The sequence below is a fragment of the Mustela putorius genome, unplaced genomic scaffold (genome assembly GCF_011764305.1).
Source record: "Mustela putorius furo isolate JIRA1106 unplaced genomic scaffold, ASM1176430v1.1 tig00003834_pilon_pilon_pilon, whole genome shotgun sequence".
Classification (NCBI taxonomy): domain Eukaryota; kingdom Metazoa; phylum Chordata; class Mammalia; order Carnivora; family Mustelidae; genus Mustela; species Mustela putorius.
In genome coordinates this window covers 8558016-8581969 of record NW_025421987.1, presented here as the reverse complement: position 1 = coordinate 8581969, position 23954 = coordinate 8558016, and the positions used below count along the sequence as shown (strand labels likewise).

At 34.6% G+C, this 23954-nt stretch overlaps 1 protein-coding gene across 21 annotated transcripts in view; it reads right to left on the bottom strand.

Moving 5' to 3' along the window:
* The window catches only part of ROBO2 (roundabout guidance receptor 2), a 1685112-nt gene that overhangs the window by 802932 nt on the left and 858226 nt on the right, over positions 1-23954 (bottom strand). The window lies entirely within an intron of this gene.

Sequence of the window (23954 nt, the reverse complement as noted above, 5' to 3'; positions counted from 1 at the left end):
AAAGAGCTGAAATCAATTAAATAGAAACCAAGAGAATAGTAGAGCAAATCAATAAAACTAGAAGCTGGTTCTTTGAAAGAATAAATAAGATTGATAAACCCCTGGCTAGACTTATCAATAAGAAAAGAGAAAGAACCAGATTAATAAAATCATAAATGAAAGAGGAGATCACAACCAGCACCAAAGAAATATAAACAATTATAATAACATATTATGAACAACTATACACCAGCAAATATGACAATCTGGAAGAAATGGATGCACTCCTAGAGACATATAAACTACCAAAACTGAACCAGGAAGAAATAGAAAACCTGAACAGACCCATAGAAGTAAGGAGATTGAAGCAGTCATCCAAAATCTCCCAACAAACAAGAGTCCAGGGCCAGACAGCTTCCCAGGGGAATTCTACGAAATATTTAAAGAAGAATTAATACCTACTCTCCTGAAACTGTTCCAAAAAATAGAAATGGAAGGAAAACTTCCAAACTAATTTTATGAGGCCAGCGTTACCTTGATCCTGAAACCAAAGACCCCATCAAGAAGGAGAATTACAGACCAATATCCTTGATGAACACAGATGCAAAAATCCTCACTAAAATAGTAGCCAATAAGATCCAACAGTACATTAAAAGGATTATTCACCACAACTAAGTGGGATTTATTCCTGGGCTGCAAGGGTAGTTTAACATCCACAAATCAACCAATGTGATACAATACATTAATAAAAGAAAGAACAAGAACCATACAATATTCTCAATAGATGCTGAAAAGGCATTTGACAAAGTATAGAATCCTTTCTTGATCAAAACTCTTCACAGTGAATGAACAGAGGGTACATACCTCAATATCATCAAAGCCATATGTGAAAAACCGACAGAGAATATCATTCACAATGGGGAAAAACTAACAGCTTTTCCCCTAAGGTCAGGAACTCAGCAGGGATGTTCACTATCACCACTGCTATTCAACATAGTACTAGAAGTCCTAGATTCAGCAATCAGACAATAAAAAGAAATAAAAGGGATCCGAATTGACAAAGAAGTCTAACTCTCACTCTTTGCAGATGATATGATACTTATGTGGAAAACCCAAAAGACTCCACTCCAAAACTGCTAGAACTCATACAGAAATTCAGTCAAGTGTCAGGATATAAAATCAATGCACAGAAATCAGTTGCATTTCTCTACACCAACAACAAGACAGAAGAAAGAGAAATTAAGGAGTCAATGCCATTTACAACTGTACCCCAAACTGTAAGATACCTAGGAATAAACCTAACGAAAGAGGCAGAGAATCGGTACTCAAAAAAACTATAAAGTACTCATGAAAGAAATTGAGGAAGACACAAAGAAATGAAAAAATGTTCAATGCTCATGGATTGGAAGAACAAATATTGTGAAAATGTCTCTGCTACCTAAAGCCATCTACACATTTAATGCAACCCCTATCAAAATACAATCAATTTTTTTCAAAGAAGTGGAACAAATAATCCTAAAATTTATATGGAACCAGAAAAGATCCCAAATAGCCAGAGGAATGTTGAAAAAGAAAGCCAAAGTTGGTGGCATCACAATTTCAAACTTCGAGCTCTATTACACAGCTGTAATCATCAAGGCAGTATGGTACTGGCACAAAAACAGACACATATATCAATGGAACAGAATAGAGAGCCCAGAAATGGACCTTCAACTCTATGGTCAACTAATCTTTGACAAAGCAGGAAAGAATGTTCAATGGAAAAAAGTCTGTTCAACAAATGGTGTTGGCAAAATTGGACAGCCACATGCAGAAGAATAAAACTGGATCACACACAAAAATAGACTCAAAATGGATGAAAGATCTCAATGTAATACAGGAATCCATCAAAATCCTTGAGGAGAACACAAGCAGCAACCTCTTTGAGCTCAGCCATAGCAACTTCTTCCTAAAAACATTGCCAAAGGCAAGGGAAGCACAGGCAATAATGAACTATTGGGACTTTATCAAGATCAAAAGCTTTTGTGCAGCAAAGGAAACAGTCAACAAAACTAAAAGACAACTGATAGAATGGGAGAAGATATTTCCAAATCACATATCAGATAAAAAGGTAGTATCCAAAATCTTTAAAGAACTTATCAAACTCAACACCCAAAGAACAAATAATCCAATCAAGAACTGGGCAGAAGACATGAGCAGACATTTTGGTGAAGAAGACAACCAAGTGGGCAACAGACTCATGAAAAAGTGCTCAACATCACTTAGCATCAGGGAAATATAAATCAAAAACACAGGGAGATACCACCTCACACCAGTCAGAACGGCTAAAATTAACCAGTCAGGAAATGACAGATGTTGGTGAGGATGTGGAGAAAGGGAAACCCTTCTACATGCTTGGTAGGAATTCAAGCTGGTGCAGCCACTCTGGAAAACAGTATGAAGGTTCCTCAAAAAGTTAAAAATAGAGTTACTCTATGACCCAGCAGTCAGACTACTGGGTATTTACCCTAAAGATACAAATGTAGAGATCTAAAGGGGCACATGTGCCCTAGTGTGTTTACAGCAGCAATGTCCATAATAGCTAAGCTATTGAAAGAACCCAGATGTCCATCAACAGATGAATGATAAAGAAGAGGTAATACACACACACACACACACACACACAGGAATACTATGCAGCCATAAAAAACCCCCACAAAATCTTGCCATTTGCAATGATGTGGATGGAACTAGGGGGTATTATGGTAAGCAAAATAAATCAGAAAGATGATTATCCTATGATCTCTAATGATATGAAGAATTTGAGATCCAGGGTTGGGGGGTTAGCTGTGGAGGGTAGAGAGGGAAAAAATGAAACAAGATGGGATCAGGAGGGAGACAAACCAAAAGAGACCCTTAATCTCACAAGACATACTGAAGGTTGCTGGGGGGTTGGGAGGGAGAGATGGGGTGGCTGGGTTAAAGAGAATGGCAACAGTATGTGGTATGGTGAGTGCTGTGAAATGTGTAAGCCTGATGGCTCACAGACCTGTACCCTTGGGGTGGATAATACATCATTTGTTCATTAAAAACAAACAAACAAACAAACAAACAAACAAACCTGGGACTCAGAAGTTCTCTTGGTATTGTACTAACAAAATGATACTTTATGACTACTGTAGGACTACATAAACAAGAAACATTTTTAACCTTCACTGGTAATTAGTGACATTTAAAAAATTCTGAAATTAAAAAAAAATATTGAATATGCACCATATTTGAGAAGCAGGAGTTTATTCAACAAAGTAGACCTGGTCCTTGCCCTTGTGAATCTGATAATCTAATGAGAAAGACAGATATTAAATAAGTACTTAGGAGGGTTCTTTTGAAACAAAACATCCACTGATTCCTGAATCTGCTGAATCCAATGAATGCTGCTTTATTAATTTGAATTTACAGATACATAGTCTTATGATGGAAGGCCATGTGCAATTCAAATATGACTGAAAATAATTTACCTGATTCATGCCACCATATATTGATTTTAAGTCTTTTTGATGTCTAGTTTGGGAACATAAAAGTAGAGTTTTATCATTCAAGAGTTCAAAATGTATTTGTCTTTCTATTATTTTCTGCAGCCGCATACCAAAGCACATACCAGTGGTTGACCCTGGCAGATGAGAGTATTTTATCACTGAGATTGTTTAGAATTGCCAGTACATAATTAGAGTTAAAAGTTGACTACTTTTGGTCAGTTTTATTATTGTTTAAATTTTTCTGTGCACCCAACATGGAAGGCACTGAGGGCAGAACATTCCTAGTGTCCTTGCTCCTCGATATGCCATTGGCTTTCTCCAGTGATCTTGGAACCATACAAGCAATAACACTATAAACACTAAAGATTCTTTTGAATTTAGATATTTTATTATATCTTATGTTGGTAGAGCATTTATTATACACCAGGGAAGGTCCGAAGTACTTCACAGATATTAACTTCAAAATCCCTCATAAAAACCTTTTGGAGAAGATAAAAAATATTTTTCAAAAATTAAGGACTTTAGTTAAAAAATTATCCAGTTTAAAGAGTCAGTGCTGTTTTTCTGCGCAAAATTACTGTTAAGGTTTAAAAATTGTTTTGTGCTGTAGAATTGAGTTTTACTTTGTAGTCTGAAATAACAGCTATTGTCTGGGAGGGAATTAATTTGACCTCTTTGAAATGCTAATTAAATTCTTATCTACAAACCCAATATTTGCACTGTTGAGCTATGTAAAGGAAATATAAAATCCATAGGCTTGATGAAACGATAAAAGACATTTGTTTAGCTAAATCATTAAAAAGAAACAATCACTTTTATTTTGAATATGTGTTCTGTCCCACATCTAAGGACAAAATAAAATAATACCACTATATAGAAAGCATATTACACTCAACTACACAGTAATGTTTGTTATTTAGGTTGCATTGACATTACACAAAGGAATAATTCCTGAATTTTAAAAATTATAACAGACTAAGTTAATATAATCTGTACCTTTACATAAACAATCAAATGATTTCAGTGAACCTAAGAATTTAAATTTTCACCAGGTTCCAGATATTCTTTTTTTTTAAGATTTGGTTTATTTATTTGAGAGAGAGAATAGTTGGAGAAGGGAGGTGGAGAGGGACAAGCAGACTCTGCATTGAGTGCAGAGCCCAAAGTGGGGCTTGATCTCAGGATGGGGATATCATGACCTGAGCCAAAATCTAGTTGGACCCTTAACCACCCAGGCATCTTCCCCGTTGTTCATTCTTTTTTTTTTTTTTTTTTTTAAGATTTTATTTATTTACTTGACAGAAAGAGACACAGCAACAGAGACAACACAAACAGGGGAGTGTGAGAGGGAGAAACAGGCTTCCCGCTGAGCAGGGAGCCCAATTAGGGCTCCCTAAGTTGAAGGCAGACGCTTAATGGCTGAGCCACCCAGGTGCCCTCCAGGTGTTCATTCTTATTAGTCAAATATCATTTCCTATTTTTTATACTCTTACCAACATATTCTGTTATGATTTTGGTTATACTTTTAATTAAAAACATTCTTGGACTGTAGGAAAGTTTATGGCATAATTCCCAATAGATCTGGTTGGTGGCAAGGGTTCATAATGAACAGATACACAATAATCCACACTACATTACATATTTTAAATAATAACTACATATTTTCAGACTCATGCTTCAATTCAAGAAATCCTACATTCAAAGTACATCAGTACAGTGATTTTTGTCTGTTACCTACCTACCCATTTGGATTTCCTGATACAAACAAGTTCAGGCCAAACAATTATCCTTTTGTGTTTATTTGGCCACAGCCGAATATTTCCATTTTTAGATTTTTAAAAGAAAATTGAATATATAACAATAATATTTTCCCTCTGCATTATGGACATCTACCACGATGGCCATAAATTAACATAATCATAATAAAATAAGATTATGTGCTTTATTTTAATTATCTAATTCAAGTGATAAGAGAAAAAGAATAGGCTTACACTGACCTATATGAAATGGACTTTTGTGGACATAAAAGTGTCATTTTTCATATTGATTCAGGTGTAGAAATTATTTCCTGTCAAAACTAATGTCGTGTCACAGAATATCTTATAAATAAAATTCCCTCTTCTGAGAAGGAATGGGCCTGTTTATGTGTGTGGATGATTGAGAATGCTAGAGGTGTTGATTTAGATGGAATATAATTGTACTTCAGAGTCTGATGCTTAAAATCACTGTGAGTCAGAATAATGTATACATGGAACAAATCGATCAACAGGACTTCTCTAATAACTGACATGTTAGTGAGGCTATATTGAACCAGGATTGAACTCAAGTCAGACTGTCACTCATGATTTACCTGGCGGGGCGTTTTGTTTGAGTGAAAGTGAGTTATGTCTTTGATTAGAACATACAGGAAAATAGAGTCATCAGATAGACAGAATGGAGATTGACTTGTTTAAAAACTTGTATTGAACCAAAGCCAGTATTTTTCCTCATTCTCCCAACATGGGTTTACACAACACAGACACAGATCTGAGCTGAGGCTACAGAATAAAGATAATAGCAGAACATTTGGTATTGCTTTGAATATAGATTAAACTGGAAAAAGAGGCATACTGGATTAGATCCTTTTGCCTTTTTTTTTTTTTTTTGGTATATTAGATGCTTATTCATAAGGCAAATGATCAGTTAATTAATATGTAGTACCAGTTTTTCCACATAGAACATTTTCTACTAGCCCAGAAGTTTAAAAAAAATCTCCGAAATTCCAACATGAATGGCCCTCAACAAAAGACACTCATGTTTTATTCCTTTAAGTTTCCTTGAGATCATCATGATTCTCTTCTTTCTTTTCTTCAAGCTACACTTTTTTAGTGATGTTTCAGGGTGCTTGGAATGAGGAAAGAGGCTTCCAGAGGGTTGAACACCCTATGGCACAGCACTGATATCAAGAAGCACAACTTCCAGATAAAGCCCAGTAGCTTAACAGAAGGTTCAGCTCAACAAAGGATCAGAGAGACAATATTTGTCTAGAAGAAGGTGTCCAAAGAGACAACAGACTTTATCATGACCTAACCTACCTAACCCCTATCCCCCACTTCCCTTCCCTAACTCTTACTCATTCCTTAGATCTCAAGTTAAATATCATTTGCACAGGGACGTCCTCCCTGACCCCCTGACCTAGTAAAGTGCCTTGTTATATTCTCACAGCATTCTCCACTTATGTTTGGTATAATTCATTGCTATTTGTTTATCTATAAAGCTGTGTTTATCTAATTTCACTGCAAATCTCCATGCCTTGCCCATAACAAGCACTCAAAAATATTTGTTAAAAGAATGAATGAATAACTGAGACCAGGAAAAGCAGTTACATTTTAGGGCTTTCAGAGAGAAAATCAGAGATGGAGAGTTTGATTTTGAGGGGTAAGTACTGGACCATTTCCCTCTAACACTTCTTAATAATTTCCTTCCTCTCGTTTGAAGTCACAGCTCTTTGTTTTTGCACAAAGAATACGATTATCCCCATGATATCTTGACAAATACAAACATACTTATCTTTGAAGTACACAATCTACGATACCACAATTTGCACCAGCATAATGGGAATGGACCAGGGAGCAGACATTTGAATCTTCTACTCATCCTTTGTTTATGTGCCTAGAGACTCCAAGTGTTGACAATAGCTCTGAATTATTTTTAATAGGCTAATGGTTAACACTGAAACAAACCACATGTACTTGAGCATGAAAAACGTCGTATTAACAGTGTTGTTAATATCGTAACTATCTCTTGTATCAGACTGACCTCGCACTTAAAAACAGTAGCATAGCAATTATGGTCCCCGCTAGATTCTTAATCATGTATTTCTTCCCATTCCATGATGACACATTCCAATGATGGAACATTTCCTGATGATGATTTTGCACTAATTCTACTGAATACTGAAAGGCACTAGAATGTCTTATTGTAAATTCACTTTGACCATCAACTCGTATTGGGAAAAAACATGTTCTTATAAACATTACAGTCTTCTCTGGAGTGCCACTAATAACAAAATTCCCACTCTGCATTTAGTCTTCAAGTAGCCCTGTCCTGCTGCTACAACAGGGACTTTGTTTTCAATTACTCAGCACTTGGGGGCAGAAATCTTTGCCTTTTCCCATCTCAATCCCTGTCTGAGCAGCAAAAAGGATAACACATATCAAGCAGTTTAAAATCCTCCCTGGTGTTAGACACAGGCAGTTAGTCAGAAAGCTTTCTAAGGAAAAATCCCTCTCAAAACAGAAAAATACACTTGAATATTTTGTGAGCACTTTGTAGAGATAGAAATAAATGGAGAAAGCTACAAGCTGTCGGATTTACTCCCCTAATACGTCTTTGCTGTCATCGGAGTAGGATTTAATTCAAAACTGAACACCGCTTTGGAAATTTACTTTCCTCAAGAAAAGTGCAGCCTGGAGGAGAAAGTAATTACTAAATATGAGTGAGGAAAGGGAACAATGGACCGAAGCCTAAACAGATCATTATAGTTGTTACCAGAGGGTTTCAGAGTCAGGAAGAGGAAGAAAATGGTATGTACATGTTTGACATTTTAATATTACACTCTCATTAGCTGCTTTCTAAACTCTGAAATGTTTGACATGTAATTTAACTACCCAGAAGATAGGCCATTTTCTCTAACCCTTACAGAGTAAGTCTGTTTAAAATAGAAAAAGAAGAAAAAGATGGAAAAAGAGGTAGAAGAAAAGAGTACTATGTGACTACAATTTTAGAAAGCTGAAGAGAATGGTTATATCCACCATTTGGGATTATCATGAATTACTGGCAATATTTTTTTTTAATTTAAATTCAATTAGTCAACATAGAGTAAATCATTAGTTTCAGATGTACTGTTCAATAATTCATCAGTTGCATATAACCCCCAGTGCGCATCACATCATGCGCCAATATTTTTAATAGAAGTTGTAACTTACTCATTGTTGATTGCATTAATGAATTTTCAATTTTACTGGAAATCAGTTATTGCTATTGACTGGGACAAGGCTGAAAATATTTAAATATTTATGCAAATTTACATTTAAAATAGTTTTATTTAATGAGCTCTATGAATCTATATCATAACTTACATAAATTCCAAAGAAGCAGGTGTGGATGACTTTGAAAATACCTACTAGAGAAGAGGTGATACTTGTTATCTTATTTTCTGCTGGTTGTTAAGACATTTGTGTAAAAAAATTCTTCCTGGATCTTTTATAAAAAATCAGGTACTGGTTTTCTTTAGCATAAAGAACAAGCAATAAATATTATTAAGATCAGTAGGTTGACTACCTTATCATATGAGTGGAATTTAATAAGCTGCTCAATTTTCTGCTCCTACTTTCAGAGTCACCAGACTAACAATGCACATTTGAAAATCCTAAATGAAAAAAAGGCACAACTACAAACTTCTGGAATATAGACATGTGTGTTCTCTTATCAGAATTCTCAGCTGGCAGATTCTCAGCAAATGACGTTTTTTGTTTATCATTTCTGCATACTGGTCTGATTCAGAAAATAGTTCTATATTTTTATAAAGTTCTATATTTTTTATATTTTATATTATTTTTTATATATTTTTATAAAGTTCTATATTTTTTTCCAGAATTTTTTTCCTTTTTTTTTTTTTTCCATTATCGCTTTTGGCCCATTGTGAAATAGGTCTATTATAAAGAGAGCTAACAGATGGAATATGGAAAGTTTCTTTTTCATTTCTTGAATTACATGGTTCCCGGGCCTCCCTCTTAGGAACTTATCATAAAATATATTAAGATACGCTAAGTTCATGTTCTGCATAATATTTAATTGATTGAAGGGAAATATTGCTCCAACTAATTTACCAAAAAAGTATACTTATTTTGCCCAAACTAGGGTAATCTGCTTCCTATTAATCTAAAAGGTTAATTTTTACTCATTCCATAAACATGTTTCCAATACAATGAATAAATTGACGTGTTCTATATTTCCTCTGAATGATGACTTGGCTGTTGAGGTTTTGTTCTTTTTGGGTGGTGGAGATGAAAAAGAAATGGAGAGAAGAAATGGGACAGATCCCTCAGGCTTTTGATTGATTCAAGCCTCGTCGTCCACTTTTTCCTCTTTCTCTGCACTGTCTCTGAACACAAACAGAATTCATAATTATCTCCATTGCCATGATCATCTAACCTTTGCTTTAATATGTGCGTTGTCCGGTGTTGAACACACAGTATCTGTTTATTTAAATAAATTTACATCCTTATCCACATTGCATGAGAATGCTCATTTTCTCAAAAACTTACTAGACTGATACTTTGTTTTCAATTTGCCCATCTAGTTTGAGAAAATATAATGCCATTTTATGTTTATTTTCCTGATTACTAATGAAATTGAATATTATTTTTGCATATAAAGAATTTGTATTTCTTTTGGGAATGACTTTCCAAATATTTTGCCTGTATTTTTTGGCCATATATTTTGCCCATATTTTTGGGGCATATATTTGCCCATATTGCTATTTCATGATCATTTTAAAATGCTTTATTAGAAAAATAATATAATTTTCTTGTTTCTCATTTAGCTCTTAAATGTGTTGATATCATATTTCACTGTTCTTTAATTAGTACAAGCAAACTTTCCTTCGAGAACACACCAGATCCCTTAATTTTCATCTTCAATTATATCTTATATAGAGTAGGCCAAAGATAGGGACTTTGAGAAATACACTTATATATATAATGGTGAATTTCTCCTGAGAGCTACCTGATCAGCCAAAATGAACATAGATATTGGGCTATTTTAATATAGCACTGATTTGGGTATATTTAGGATATTTAGGTGCCTTTCACAAGTTTAGAAATGGTTACTTTACAACATCACTTATCATGAACAAACTAATTATAAACTAAGGCATCACTTGTCACTATCCAGTATTTTTAAGTTTTCTTAAAGCAAAATCATAATGTTTTAACAATGGAGGCAATTACTCTAGTTTGTATAGAAAATTATTCTTAAATGAAGTTTAAAAAATGTTTCACAAAAAAGATAGACAAAATCAACCTAAACATGTCCTAAGTCTCAGGTTTATATTTTCTACAGATTAGTAAATTTTCATCGTATTTTAACTTCAGGTTTTTGGCTAAAGATCAATCAATGTTAAAGTCTCAAAAGAGTAATGTTATTTAAACACGGGAAATATCTTAAAATATAATTATTTGGGCCTTGCATATGTATATGTACTTGGAGAGATGGGCTGCAGGCACAATTTTCTTAATGAGCTATGACAATACTTAAAAGAGACTGTGTGCTATGCTAATTTGAATTTCCTGATAGGAATTGTTTTAATATTCTTCCAAGTTCTTAAGTTTGCCTAGTGACTGTGCCAGTACAAACAATGAGATGTACTTATTTATTCTGCTCTTTGAGGAGTCTCCTATCCAAGTTGTCTTTTTGATTTCTATTATATTATAGATTTTATGTTTGTATTATATTATATAAACATATATAAGGATCCTAGCATAGAAATAATATATTATTTTTATATATTTATTATCATATAATTTATATATCATTTCTATGTTTAGGATACTTTTATAGTGGGGAACATATTACATTTAATTGGATTTCTGATCACTATCATGCCACCAATCATTTTTGTGGGAAACTTTCTTCTGATAGTAATTTTGCTCTACATGTTTTATAGTTTAATTTCTTATGTTCAAAAAGTGTTGACTGGTTATTTATTGATATTTTATGAATGTATTTTAGAAAGATCTACTGTTCTATTTTAATTATAATGAGAACAAGTATTTTGTTTTTAAGGGCAATTGAATATTTTCTGAGAGAAACAAAAGTTTTCATCATAAAAAATTTATTTTATCCTACATAAAGATAGAAAAAGACCACAGATGATTTGTTCTTTTCTGCTATGTCTGTCTTTCTTTCTCTAACTTACTTTCTTTCTTTCTTTCTCTTTCTTTCTTTCTTTCAGTGTTCTTTTTGAAATTCAAGACAAAGCCTTCTCTTTTACTCTAAGCTTCCCCAAATCCCCTTTCATATCTATAAATTCTTCCAATAACGAAGCACTAAAATGTTCAAATACCTACGAACTTTGGGCATGGAATGATCTACTGAAAACATTTTTTTCTTTGAGAGATCTTTTGTCTTAAAAATTCATGATTTTTTAAAAAGTTTTAATCTGTAATATATTTATTTCAGTATAATAAATAATGTAGAGCTGAAATCATGAAAATCCTAGAAGAAAACATAAATGGTCAACTCCTTGACATTGGTCTTGGTGAAGATTTTTCGGAACTGACACCAAAAACAAAGAAAACAAATGAAAAAATAAAATAGGTGAGACTGGGTGCCTAGGTGGTTCAGTCAGTTAAGAGTCTGAGTCTTGATTTGAGCTCAGGTCATAATCTCAGGCTTGTGAGATCAAGCGACACATTGGGCTCCACGCGTGCTCAGCGGGAGTCAGGTTCTTTTTCTTTCTCTCTCTCCCTCTCAAAACAGTCAATAAATCTTGGGGAAAAAAAAAAAAAGTGGTACTGCATCAAACTAAAAACCTCTGCAGAGCAAAGGAAACCATCAATGAAATGAAAAGGCGAACTACTGAATGGGAGAAAATACTTGCGAATCATATATCTGATAAAGAGTTAATATCCAAAAGATATAATGAACTCATACAACTCAACACACACAAAACAAACAATCTGATTAAAAAGTGACCAAAAGATCTTAATAGACATTTTTCCCAAGAAGACATATAAATGGGTGACATGCACATGGAAAGATGTTGAACATCACTAATCATCAGGAAAATGCAAGTAAAAATCCCCCAAAGATATCACCTTCCACCTGTTAGGTGGTTATTATCAGAAGACAAGAAATAGAAATGTTGATGAAGATATAGAAAAAAATGAACCCTTTTATGCATGGGTGGGTGGGAGTATAAATTGGTGCAGCCCCTACAGAAAACAGTATGGAGATTCTTCACAAAGTTTAAAATAAAGCTACCATATGATCCAGCAATTTCACTTTTTGATATTTATTTGAAGAAAATAAAGATGCTAATTCGAAAAAAATATATGCAGCCCCATGTTCATTGCAGCATATTTATAATATCCACGATGAGGAAACAATCTAAGTGTCTATCAGTGGATGAACGAACAAAAAATACATGGTGTGTACATATGTACGTATGTGTGTGGATAATATATTGTAATAATATATATATTATTACAACAAATATATATATTTGTTGTAATAACAAATTATCGAGCCATTAAAAAAGAGGAAATCTTGCCATTTGCAACATGGATGGACCTTGAAGAAATGTGAAATAAGTCAGAGAAAGGCAAACACCATATGACCTCACTTTTATATGGAACCTAAAAACAAAACAAAACAAAACAACCAAACAACAGAAAGAGGTCATACATACAGAGAACAACTAGTGGCTGCCAGAAGCAGAGAGTGGGGAGGTTGGATGAAATGGGTGAAGGGGTCAAAAGGTACAAACTTCCAATTGTAAAATAGATAAATCATGGGGATGTAATGTACAGCATAGTGACTATATTATTTTGCATATTTGAATGTTGTTAAGACAGTAGATCTTCAAAGTTTTTACCATAAGATAAAATATTAGATGTTAAGTAGAATTACTGTGATGATCATCTTGCAAGATATACAAATACTGAATCATTATGTTGCACACCTGAAATTAATATATTATATGTCAATTATACCTCAATAAAAATTGTGTAGGTAAAATACACAATAAAAAGTAAATAATGATTGGATCAATTAATATAAAATAAATTAGTTTAGGAAAAAAAGTCTCAACTACTACCCAGATTTCTGAACAACAATGACAAAAAAAGGACCAGTAACCACAGAAAGCCAGACAAGCAGTCTGGAGAACAAATACTGAGATAAAATCGTGAAAATCCAGCACAACCTACTCTTAGTTCTTGATGTGAAAAAGATTGGTATTTGGTTTTCCACGTCTGAAAAGCCTGGGTTGGGAGCTGAAAGTGTCTATAGAGGGTGACAATTCACCAAAACTTGTAGATATGGCTGAGCCTATTGCAAAGAATCTGGATGAGCTACAACATTTACAACATGACTCTCAATACCAAATCCAATGATCCAGATATGCTCTGACAAGCAAAGAGAATGGTTGTGGGACTACTTTTCATGAGCTGTTTTATTTCACCTCAATATTCTAGTATTTCATCAGTTTTAAGATCATATATAAGTAATATTATTTCATTGGTAAGAAAATGGAGCAAGAGTACACAAAATTAAAATTTCTCAGTGTCTCTGTTGTTTTTTTTTTTTTTAACCTAAAATAAACAATATAAGCATTTTTTCCAGGTTTTTACACTTGGAGAGCTGCATGTTTACCAATGACTATATACATCTCAGAAACATCTGATCACAAATGCTAGACTCCTCTCATGAAGCCACTGAGTTCTGCTTGCCTAAATATAGTCTTTTCTCAAACTTTGAATATTATAGACTTGAAGATAATGAAAATCTTTTTGAAAAATGTCTGCTTATTAGTCATGCAACACTATGAGTTTGTCCACCTCATCATGAAGTCCTTATTTAGTAATGAAACGCTGATTAACACTGATTAACTGATAGATCACTGATTAAAATGGTTCATTAGGGAAGTAACTTGCATCTTATTAATAAACAACCAAATTATCCTCATCTCACAAACTGTCATTAAATAGTTTAGTCTTAGAAGAAATTTCTCTGTCCTCCCCAAATAGTAATGCTTTGTCTCTTAATACCTTTCTTAATTTCAGAATGCTTACCCCTTAGTACACTTACAAGTTAATTTTTAAAGCTTATTAGATTATTTTTTGTCCTCAGGTTTATCTTTCACCATTCCTGGGTAACATTGTATGAAACACTATATCTAAAAACTGCATGTCAAATACTCAGCTAAATGATTATATTCAGTAGTCTTTAATCCGTGTAAACTGTGTCTGTGAAAAGTGTTGATTCTTCCTCTTTCTACCTCCAAATAGGAATACGGCCTAAGACTTATCTTGTAGCTGGTTTCTTTCCCTCTTTATTCTTCTCTTGGAGATCTCATCTGATAAATGCTTTATATCTTCACGGTAATACCAGAATATTTTTCTCGAATGCAGCTACCTCCCCACATGTCATATGTGTTATCTTTGCATCTATTATTTTTTATGTCTGATATTCTTCCTTCACCCAAAATTCAATACTGGAAGGTCACTGTGGTCTGATAGAAAGTCATTCTAGACTATGAGTAAACAAAAAAGTTGATTTGGGGTCCTGAACGTGCTCTGATTCTGTGATCTTTGTCAGAGTTGTTGATTACCTTTCTCATCTCTAAAACAAGAATGATAGAACTTTTTCTGTTTCTTTACTCTCCCTTGTTACATAATGATTAAAATTAATAGTCATTTTTCCTCCACCCTTTTTGTTCCTTATGAGTCTGTAGTGTTCATGATTTACATCTTTTTATTCTTCCATTTAACCAGCCTCTTGAAGTCATTTTAAAAATCACCTGATATTTTGAACTCTAAATCCTGCCATTCATGAGGTAGTGATAATTCACTTTATTATGATTCTTGCATAGTAATATCCCCCAAATAGATCTTTCCCTTCCCATTTCCAATGTATACTCCATGTTCTAGATTTTATTACTTCCATTCTGCAATAATGCCAAAAACTATTCTAACTGTTCACTGATCTTTATTTTCTATTTTCCTGTTTCTTTTCTCTGCTTTCCTTGATTGAATTGTTTTTTATTATTTTTCTTAGTTATTTACTTTATCCCTACATTAAAAAAAAAAGGATATAAGGTGATTTATAAAGAAGACCTCTTGGGCACCATGTGGCTCAGTTGGTTGAGTGTAGGACTTCCAATTTCATTTCAGGTCGTGATCTCAGGATCATGAGATAGAGACCCGTATTGGGGCTCCATGCTGGGTGTGAAGCCTGCTTAGGATTCTCTCTCTCCCTTTCCATCTGTCCATCCTCCCCATGTGCTCTCTTTCTCTCTCTTTCAAGCAATTATAAATAAAAAGAACACCTCCTCCCTAATTGATTTTTGAAGAGCAGAAACAATGATAAGTAAAAATGGGATGATAAAATGGAGATAATAGATGTTTTAAGCTAAGCATGTGATCACTTATTAAGCACCATGGGAAACTAATAAAGCACTTCATTCATTCATTAATTCATTGAATGAATGTTTTACTTTATCTAAATAGATTGTTCTTTAGAGGGCATAGAATGTGTGGGGGTGGGATTATGGACATTGGGGAGGGTATGTGCTTTGGTGAGTGCTGTGAAGTGTGTAAACCTGGTGATTCACAGACCTGTACCCCTGGGGATAAAAATATATGTTTATAAAAAATAAAAAATTAATTAATTAAAAAAAAAGAATGTCTACTCTCACAATGTAATCACTGGGACAGCCAGGATCCCAGGGGAATGTGACTGAGATTAGTACTCTTTTTCCAAAACACAGCCACTCCCCTGTACCATTACTTCCATTTTAATTTCCCACTCTTTCCACTAAGTTATTCATTCCCTAATCACTGGCGATATAATGGCCATATCTGGACGCATAGGCTCTACCTTCCATAACCAGACTTTTTACTCATTCTTTTCTAATACAAATGATGAGAACCTGATCATAATTTATCTGCTCACCACCTGTATGTTATTAACACTTTTCATTGTCATGTTATTGAGAAGAGTATAAACACACAGAGAACTCATTCTATTTCTCTCGTAAATTAGTATCAGGGACTAATATTTAGAACCAAAAGATGATGAAGGCATTTTCAAATTTTAATTAGTTATTAAGTTTTGGAGTAGGTGGCAAATAGAATCCATTAGTAGGTGTTCTTATCAATGAACATATCTGTAGGGAGTCTTTCACGAAACAGCCTGTCAATAAATGAAGAAGCCTGAAATTTTTCATTAAATGGAAAATAGGCATTTTAAGAAGGATGTTTATATATGTTATTTTCATGGATGAACACAGTAGGAAATAAAAGTACTGAAGCTGATAACTGACTTGTTGCAGGGGCCTGAACTGCAGCTTTAATTATAAGCAATTATAAACTGCAAGTTCCTGACATCCCGAGGAAAAATATAATTCAATAAATCATCATTTAAAAAATGAACTTGGATGTATCATTTCACAACAGCACTAAATGACAGCACAGACAACTATTTCACATACATCATATATGAGACTAACCTTTTAAAATTGCAACAATTAAAATAAATCAATGTAATTCCTTCATAACTAGAAGTTTAAAAACCTTCTTTCCCAATTTTTAAAATTTGAGATGTTGACATACAATGTTAACCTTAGTTCCAAGTGTACAACGTAGTGATTCAACTCTACACATTCCGTGGTCACCATAAGCGTAGCTACCATCCGTACCATACAAGGCTATTAAAGTATCATTGACTACATTCCCTCTGTTATACCTTCTAGTCCTGAACTTCTTTCCCAATTTGTTAATGTAGAGAAATGCTGTTTCAGTATACTGTGTCTAATTTCTCATGAATCCATCCTAAAAACTTGTTCTCAAATCACAAGTCAGCGACTATTCAGTTCTAAGTGTGACTGCACAACTTATAATTTGGTCCAAAGTGTCATACTGAGATAAGAGAGCTAATATGTCTTCTTATCGCATGCACAAATTAAAAACCTACCACATAAAGCAGTTAGGGGAAATCTTACATTGAGCATCAGACTCTTGATTTCAGTTCAGGTCATGATCTCAGGGTGAGATAGAACCCTGCACCGGGCTCTGTGTTGGGTGTGAAGAATGCTTTAGATAGTGTCTCTCCCCCTCCCTCTGCCCTTCCCCCTGTGCTCTCACTCTCTTTTCTCTCTCTCAAATAAATACAAATAAAAAGAAAACCTCCTGCACCTTTATATACGTGTGTGTTATAAATCATATATGTATGTATAATATGGTAATATATAGACTAATATATAAAGATATATAATAAATACCATAGGCGAAGCAAATATCATTATATATACATACCCACTCAGAGAAGTAGATCACAAACAAATTTACCATTTGAGTACCAGATGTGTATCATTTGAGTACCAGATGTGGTAACTTAACCACAACTTTCTCTATTGTAGACTAAAGTTCTTCCCCATTAAATGTTGCAGGGAAATCTACTATGTAGTCTTATTTATTTGTTTTTCCTATTGTGTAGTTTTAAATGGTAAATATGCCAACCATTTTGGTTGGCATCTCTGAGATGTTGAGGTGACACTTCTCAGAAGTTACAGCTATTTTTAAAGTCACTATTTCTTTTCTTTTTTTATTTGAAACAACGAGAGAGGGTAAGAGCACACAGAAGTAGGGGGAGCAGCAGAAGGAGAGGGAGAAGCAGACGCCCTCTTGAACAGGGAGCCTGGTGAGGGACTCGATCCCAGGACCTTGGGATCATTACCTGAGCCAAAGGCAGACACTTAACTGACTGAGCTACCCAGGTGCCCCTAAAGTCACTATTTCTAAAATGTTTCCTTTTTATTCATGTTTTCTGACACACTCCTATTTAGCTTTCCAAGCAAAGCCCAAGGAATCATCTTATCAAAAACTTGACCAGATAGGATTTCCTAAACTTATACCTATTTTATAGACCTCTGTGACATCAGAAGTTACCTTATTATTTGGAGAACATTTGTTTACTCATGGAAGTATCTTGAGTCCTAATTTAAGAATAGGAACTTATTTCTGTTCAACTGGGTATTCAAGAGTAAAGTAGGAAAGAATTTTAAAAGGGGGAAAATACATTTGTGTGTGTGTGTGTGTGTGTGTGTGTACCTACAACACACATATGTGTTTACACACATGCACACACACATATGCCAGACCAATACCCTGAGAACTAGAATTAAAATTCCAGGAGAAATAATAATAAAGAAAATAATTAACATAGAGACTCTGATAAGGAATATTGTAGACAGTAAATAATCAAAAGGGAAAGAGAAGAGGATTTCAAAAGAAACTTCAAAAGACTAATTAAAATCACCCAGATATAGAGAAAGCAGACCTTCAAGCAGAACCATGTAATGCATTAAGAACACAGACAGCTAGAGGAAGAGGACTAGATGTAATCTTAGTACAAGAGAAACAAGCCTCAATACAAAGAAGGAAATTGATTTCACATCAGGGGAGGGACAGGGGCACTTTCTTTGGTCTGTAAATGAAAAAGAAATATAGAGGGGGACTTTAATTTAGGATACCACGGCTACGTTTGGAGATGTGCAAGATCCAAGTTTGAAGATGCTCGATGAAAAGGTGAATTAAGGAAAGATTCAATTTTTAGATGTGTAACGCTCCACCACCTCTAAAGAAATATGAAGGGGAAAAAAATGATTTAACCTTCTTATATATTCCAGCATACCAAAAAAGGTGTCTGTGAGGGCAGACTTTCTACAGTGTCTTAGGAAACAGACAGGATTACAGAAAACAGAAAATGAGCCACAGGCCAAATATTTAGATGCAGTCTGTAAGACATGAAGGATACTTATTTAGACATCAATGCCAACAGTTTGGAATACACTTCACACACACGTGAATGTTCATGCACACACACACACACACACATTTACAGGGTGCCTGGGTGGCTCAGTCAGTTAAGCGGCTGCCTTCAGTTCAGGTCATGATCCCAGGGTTCTGGGATCAAGCCCCACATCAGGCTCCCTGTTCAGTGGGGAGTCTGCTTCTCCCTCTCTCTCTGCCTGCCACTCTGCCTTCTTGTGCTCTCTCTCTCTGTGTCAAATAAATAAATAAATTCTTTTTAAAAAATATCTACACATATACAGAAGGAAATAAAGAAATCAAAGTAAAAGCAGTGGCCAAAAGGAAAGATTCTTCTCTCTCTTTTCAAGATATCTTGGTGGCAAGGTATATTTTAAATGATACAAAGAAAGCACTCAAGGAAGGAGTAAACCCAAAAGCTTTAAAGAGAAAAGTAGATATTCCCAGCTGTAGAAGGTGTTCAGTGAAACATGTAGTTGGAAAAAAATAATCAAGAGTGAAGTGGAGCAGAAACAGCAAAAATGAAAGGGCAAAGAAAAGACATTTATATTGACAGAGTCAAGAGAAGAAAAGAAGAACTCTGCTTTAAAAAAAAAACAAACAAATTCACCTGCAGAAATCCTAAGGTTTATATCCTCATTCAACCATTGTTTATTATGTCAGGTACTATGATACAGAACTTTGCAAATGAATAGGCCACAGCTCCAACTTTCCAAATATTAGCAGTATTTTGGGATTATTCCAAGGACTGTAACCATAGTGCAATATTTACCCTCCTTTCTCTTCATTGGAGTGAATGAGGTCTTATCGTGTTCTTTTTTTCCTTCTTCAATGCTTTGGTAGTGAGCACATAGAAAGAATTCATATATATGCTCCATAGTGTGCTTGTTAAAAACAGCATATGCTCTGACGTTAGACTCCGAGTTTTCATTCTGGCAAGGTTAAAAATGAATTCATCTTAAGACACGGGCTCTTGGCTAAGTACTCAGTAAATATTAGGTGGTATTGTGTTATTTAATATTCAGATTGACCACAGGAGGTAGGCACTATTATTATTCCCATTCTAAAGAGAGGTAAGAAAAGATGAAGAGAGATTAAGACATTTAAAAATGGCAAAGCTAATAACTGACAGAACCAGGATTCAAATCCAAGGGTTGTATGTCTTTCGACAGAGTCTGTGCCAAAAGTTTGACCTCAAAGCACAAAGCACCAATAAATATTAGCCATTACTATTATTAATCTAAGGATTCTGTTATTTATGACATCATCGCTCAGTGTGCACTTGCCATTGTTAGGTAACAGGCTGCTATAAATCATCCGCTTTCTTTCTGTACCATAAACACACCTGGAGGCCCTTTATGCTCGCAGTTCCCTCTGCCAAGAACGCTTCTCTCCCTTCAGATGTTCATGCCAGTGAATTGCTCCGAAGATTTGGTTCTAAGTGCCAATGGTCCCCTTGGAGAAGCTTCCCTCAAGCACCCCACAGAGTGCCATGTCGCATTAGCCAGCACAGCTGTGGCACGCGTCACTCTCTCATTTGTTTACTTTTACTGTCTCCCTAGGGAATGTGACCACCATGCTCCTTCGCCTCCGTATCCACACAAGAGAGGAGATCAGTAAATATTTGTGAAAAGAGTAAAGTAACTAGGATATTTCCTTATGTGCAGAATGCACCCCATAAATGTTAGTTCATCCCTCCGCTTGCCCACCCATAGAAGCTGCAACAGAAAATCTGCATGTCAAGCAAAGGCAGAATTTCCCTATAGCTTTGTGTCTTAGCTCTCTTAAACGTGTCATGCGTCAATATCAACGACCATGCTCGTTATGACTTAGCTGAAAGTGACTCCAACTTCTCTGCTCACCATGGTCTCCCAACTCATTTAAAGTTTTCTTGCAAGTTGTTAAAAGCATTTGTAAAATTTGTTTTAGGTGTCCAGGTTGGAGTTGAGCCTGTTAAATAAGTTTAAAGACATAAACTACAATATTTGATTCTGCACAGATATGTAATTTAGTAAACACATGAAAATTACCAATTAAGTAAACCTAGAAAGCTAAGCAAAACTGCTATAATAAGAGTACAGAAGGCTAAGGGTTTTTGTTTGTTTTGTGTGCATGTATTTTCTTCCCCCACCTTCTGTCTTTCCTTCCCCTATCCCTTCTCCTTCTTTTGCATTAGATGAAAAGAAACAGATATTTCAATGTCTGGGGGAATTTCTTGTCTTCTAGGAGATACGTTCCAGTTAATCTGATGAAAGCAGATGGTCTTCCCTGAATGCCTCAAGAATAAGGAGGAAAGTGAATGACCCAGTTATTACTACTGTCTCTCTTTTATCAAGTGGGTGACAAATTAAATATTACTTGTATTTATTACTGCATTAGCTGTATCTTCCTTATCAAAACTGTCTTTGGTGGAATACTTAATGTCTTTATTTCTGTTCTACCTATGTAAATGCGATCAAAAGATCTCTAAATTTAAGCCATTATCCATGGTCTTCAAATTTATTCTCTAGAGACAATAAAGAAAACAGCTCTCCAGGTAACTTTCCATAAATCATAGAGTTCCAAGTTCTGCTTCTCCAGGGGCTCATATATCATTTGTTCTTGTCCCTCATCCATGTGGCATTTCGCTAAATATTTACAAGGTAAGGGACATAGAGTCCACATCACTACTAAGGGTATAAGGGTATTTATTTTACCACTGGCACTCATCCTCCCAAGAAAAGTTTTTGTTTGTTTTTTTGTTTGTTTTAGGTAAAAAAAAAATATTCTGAAAGTGGTATCTTATAGTGATTTTAAGACCATCCTCCATGAGCCCAAATAACCTGGAAGGTCAGATACTAAGTATGGTAGATTTATTAAGTGGATTCCTACGATAATTAAAATGTCATAAACTCAGAAAAATCATTTCCTTTAATATCTTTGTACTGGACTATTAGAAAAGTGCTTACAAATAATTCTATAAGGTAGTCATTTCTACTTTACAAATAAGGAAGTTGTGTATTGAAAAGAATGATTAGCTTTACCGAAACTGATTAGCTAGCCAGAGTAAAAATCCTAGTGAAAATACTTCAGTAGGTTAGCACAAGGATGTTACTTTTATTTTATTTTAAATAGATTGGCAAAGGAAATGCCGCAAGTGATTTAGTCTGGATATATTTTATATTGCTACTTATATTTAATAAAGCTATAATAAATTTTAATGAAACCCATTTGCTGTAGGGTCAAAAAATGGCTTAAAACACAATCAGAACATGATATATAGAAATGAATAATATAGATTGTTCAGATATAGAAAACCATTTTAATGATATTAACCCACCTACAACCTTATCCCAAATTTCAAAGCTCTTGAGATATTACCTTTCCATATAGTATATTTATAGGATTTTCCTTTAAAGTTAGGAATCTTATGAAAGTTAAATAGCTGTTATTATTCCCACTTAACAAAACTAACAGAAGGGACATTATTACTAAAGTGCAAAATGCAACTGTCTCTAAATTTAGAATATACTTTAAAATTATGACATTAAGGTCCACTCTGACTAGCTTGCTTGGAATCAAAGCTATTGTTGATGTTAAATTCCAAAGTGAAAGTTCCCAGATTGTATGTAAAGTAAAATATGTTCTCACCAAATTATTTCTACAATTTTTCACTGTTCTTCCACTTGCCTCAGTTGTAAAGGAGCTCAGATTGACAAAGGATTAAAGTGGACTGCTGAAAGGCCAATCAAAAATTCTGACATAAAATTTTAGTTAATAAATATCTCACAGCAGTATGATCGGTTATAGTATGATCTACAACAGTGAAAAGGAGGAAGCAATATGAAATATATCAAAAGAGAAAATTGGATAAGTGAAGTATATTTGTATACTGAAAACCGATACAGCAATGAGAATATGTTAATAATAATATGCAATAACGTGGCTGAATCTTGCATATACTACATTGAATGAAAGAAGCCAACTATGAAAGACTACAGAGTGTATGATTCCATTATATAAAATACACAATAGCCAAACTATGGAAAGAACCTAGATGTCCATCAACAGATGAATGGATCAAGAAGATGTGGTATATATACACAATGGAATACTATGCAGCCATCAAAAGAAATGAAATCTTGCCATTTGCGACAACATGGATGGAACTAGAGCGTATCATGCTTAGCGAAATAAGTCAAGCGGAGAAGGACAACTATCATATGATCTTCCTGATATGAGGAAGTGGTGATGCAACATGGGGGCTTAAGTGGGTACGAGAAGAATCAATGAAAGAAAATGGGATTGGGAGGGAGACAAACCATAAGTGACTCTTAATCTCACAAAACAAACTGAGGGTTGCTGGGGGAGGGGGTTTGGGAGAAGGGGGTGGGATTATGGACATTGGGGAGGGTATGTGCTTTGGTGAGTGCTGTGAAGTGTGTAAACCTAGTGATTCACAGACCTGTACCCCTGGGGATAAAAATATATGTTTATAAAAAATAAAAAATTATTAAAAAAAAACAAAAACAAACAAACAAGAAAAAAATAAAATAAAATACAGAAGAATGCGCACCTAATCTGTGGTTTAGAAGTCATGCTGGTGTGGACTTTTGGGGGTATACAATGATGGAAGGGGCGAGGAGGGGGCTTCAGGGATACTCCATCAATGATTATGTTTTAGTTTACATGTAGGAAATACTCAGATTGGCTAGAGAAAAGGTTGAATAAGAAGCTCTTTGTAAACATGCAAAATACACAACAAGCCAGTTTACCAAGGTCCTAGCTCTCTTAACTCAGACTCTGGTCAGAGGTGATACCATCAAAATTGGTAATCACCAGTGTAGTGAGAGCAAAGGGATTCAGAGCACAGGCAAGTAAGTGA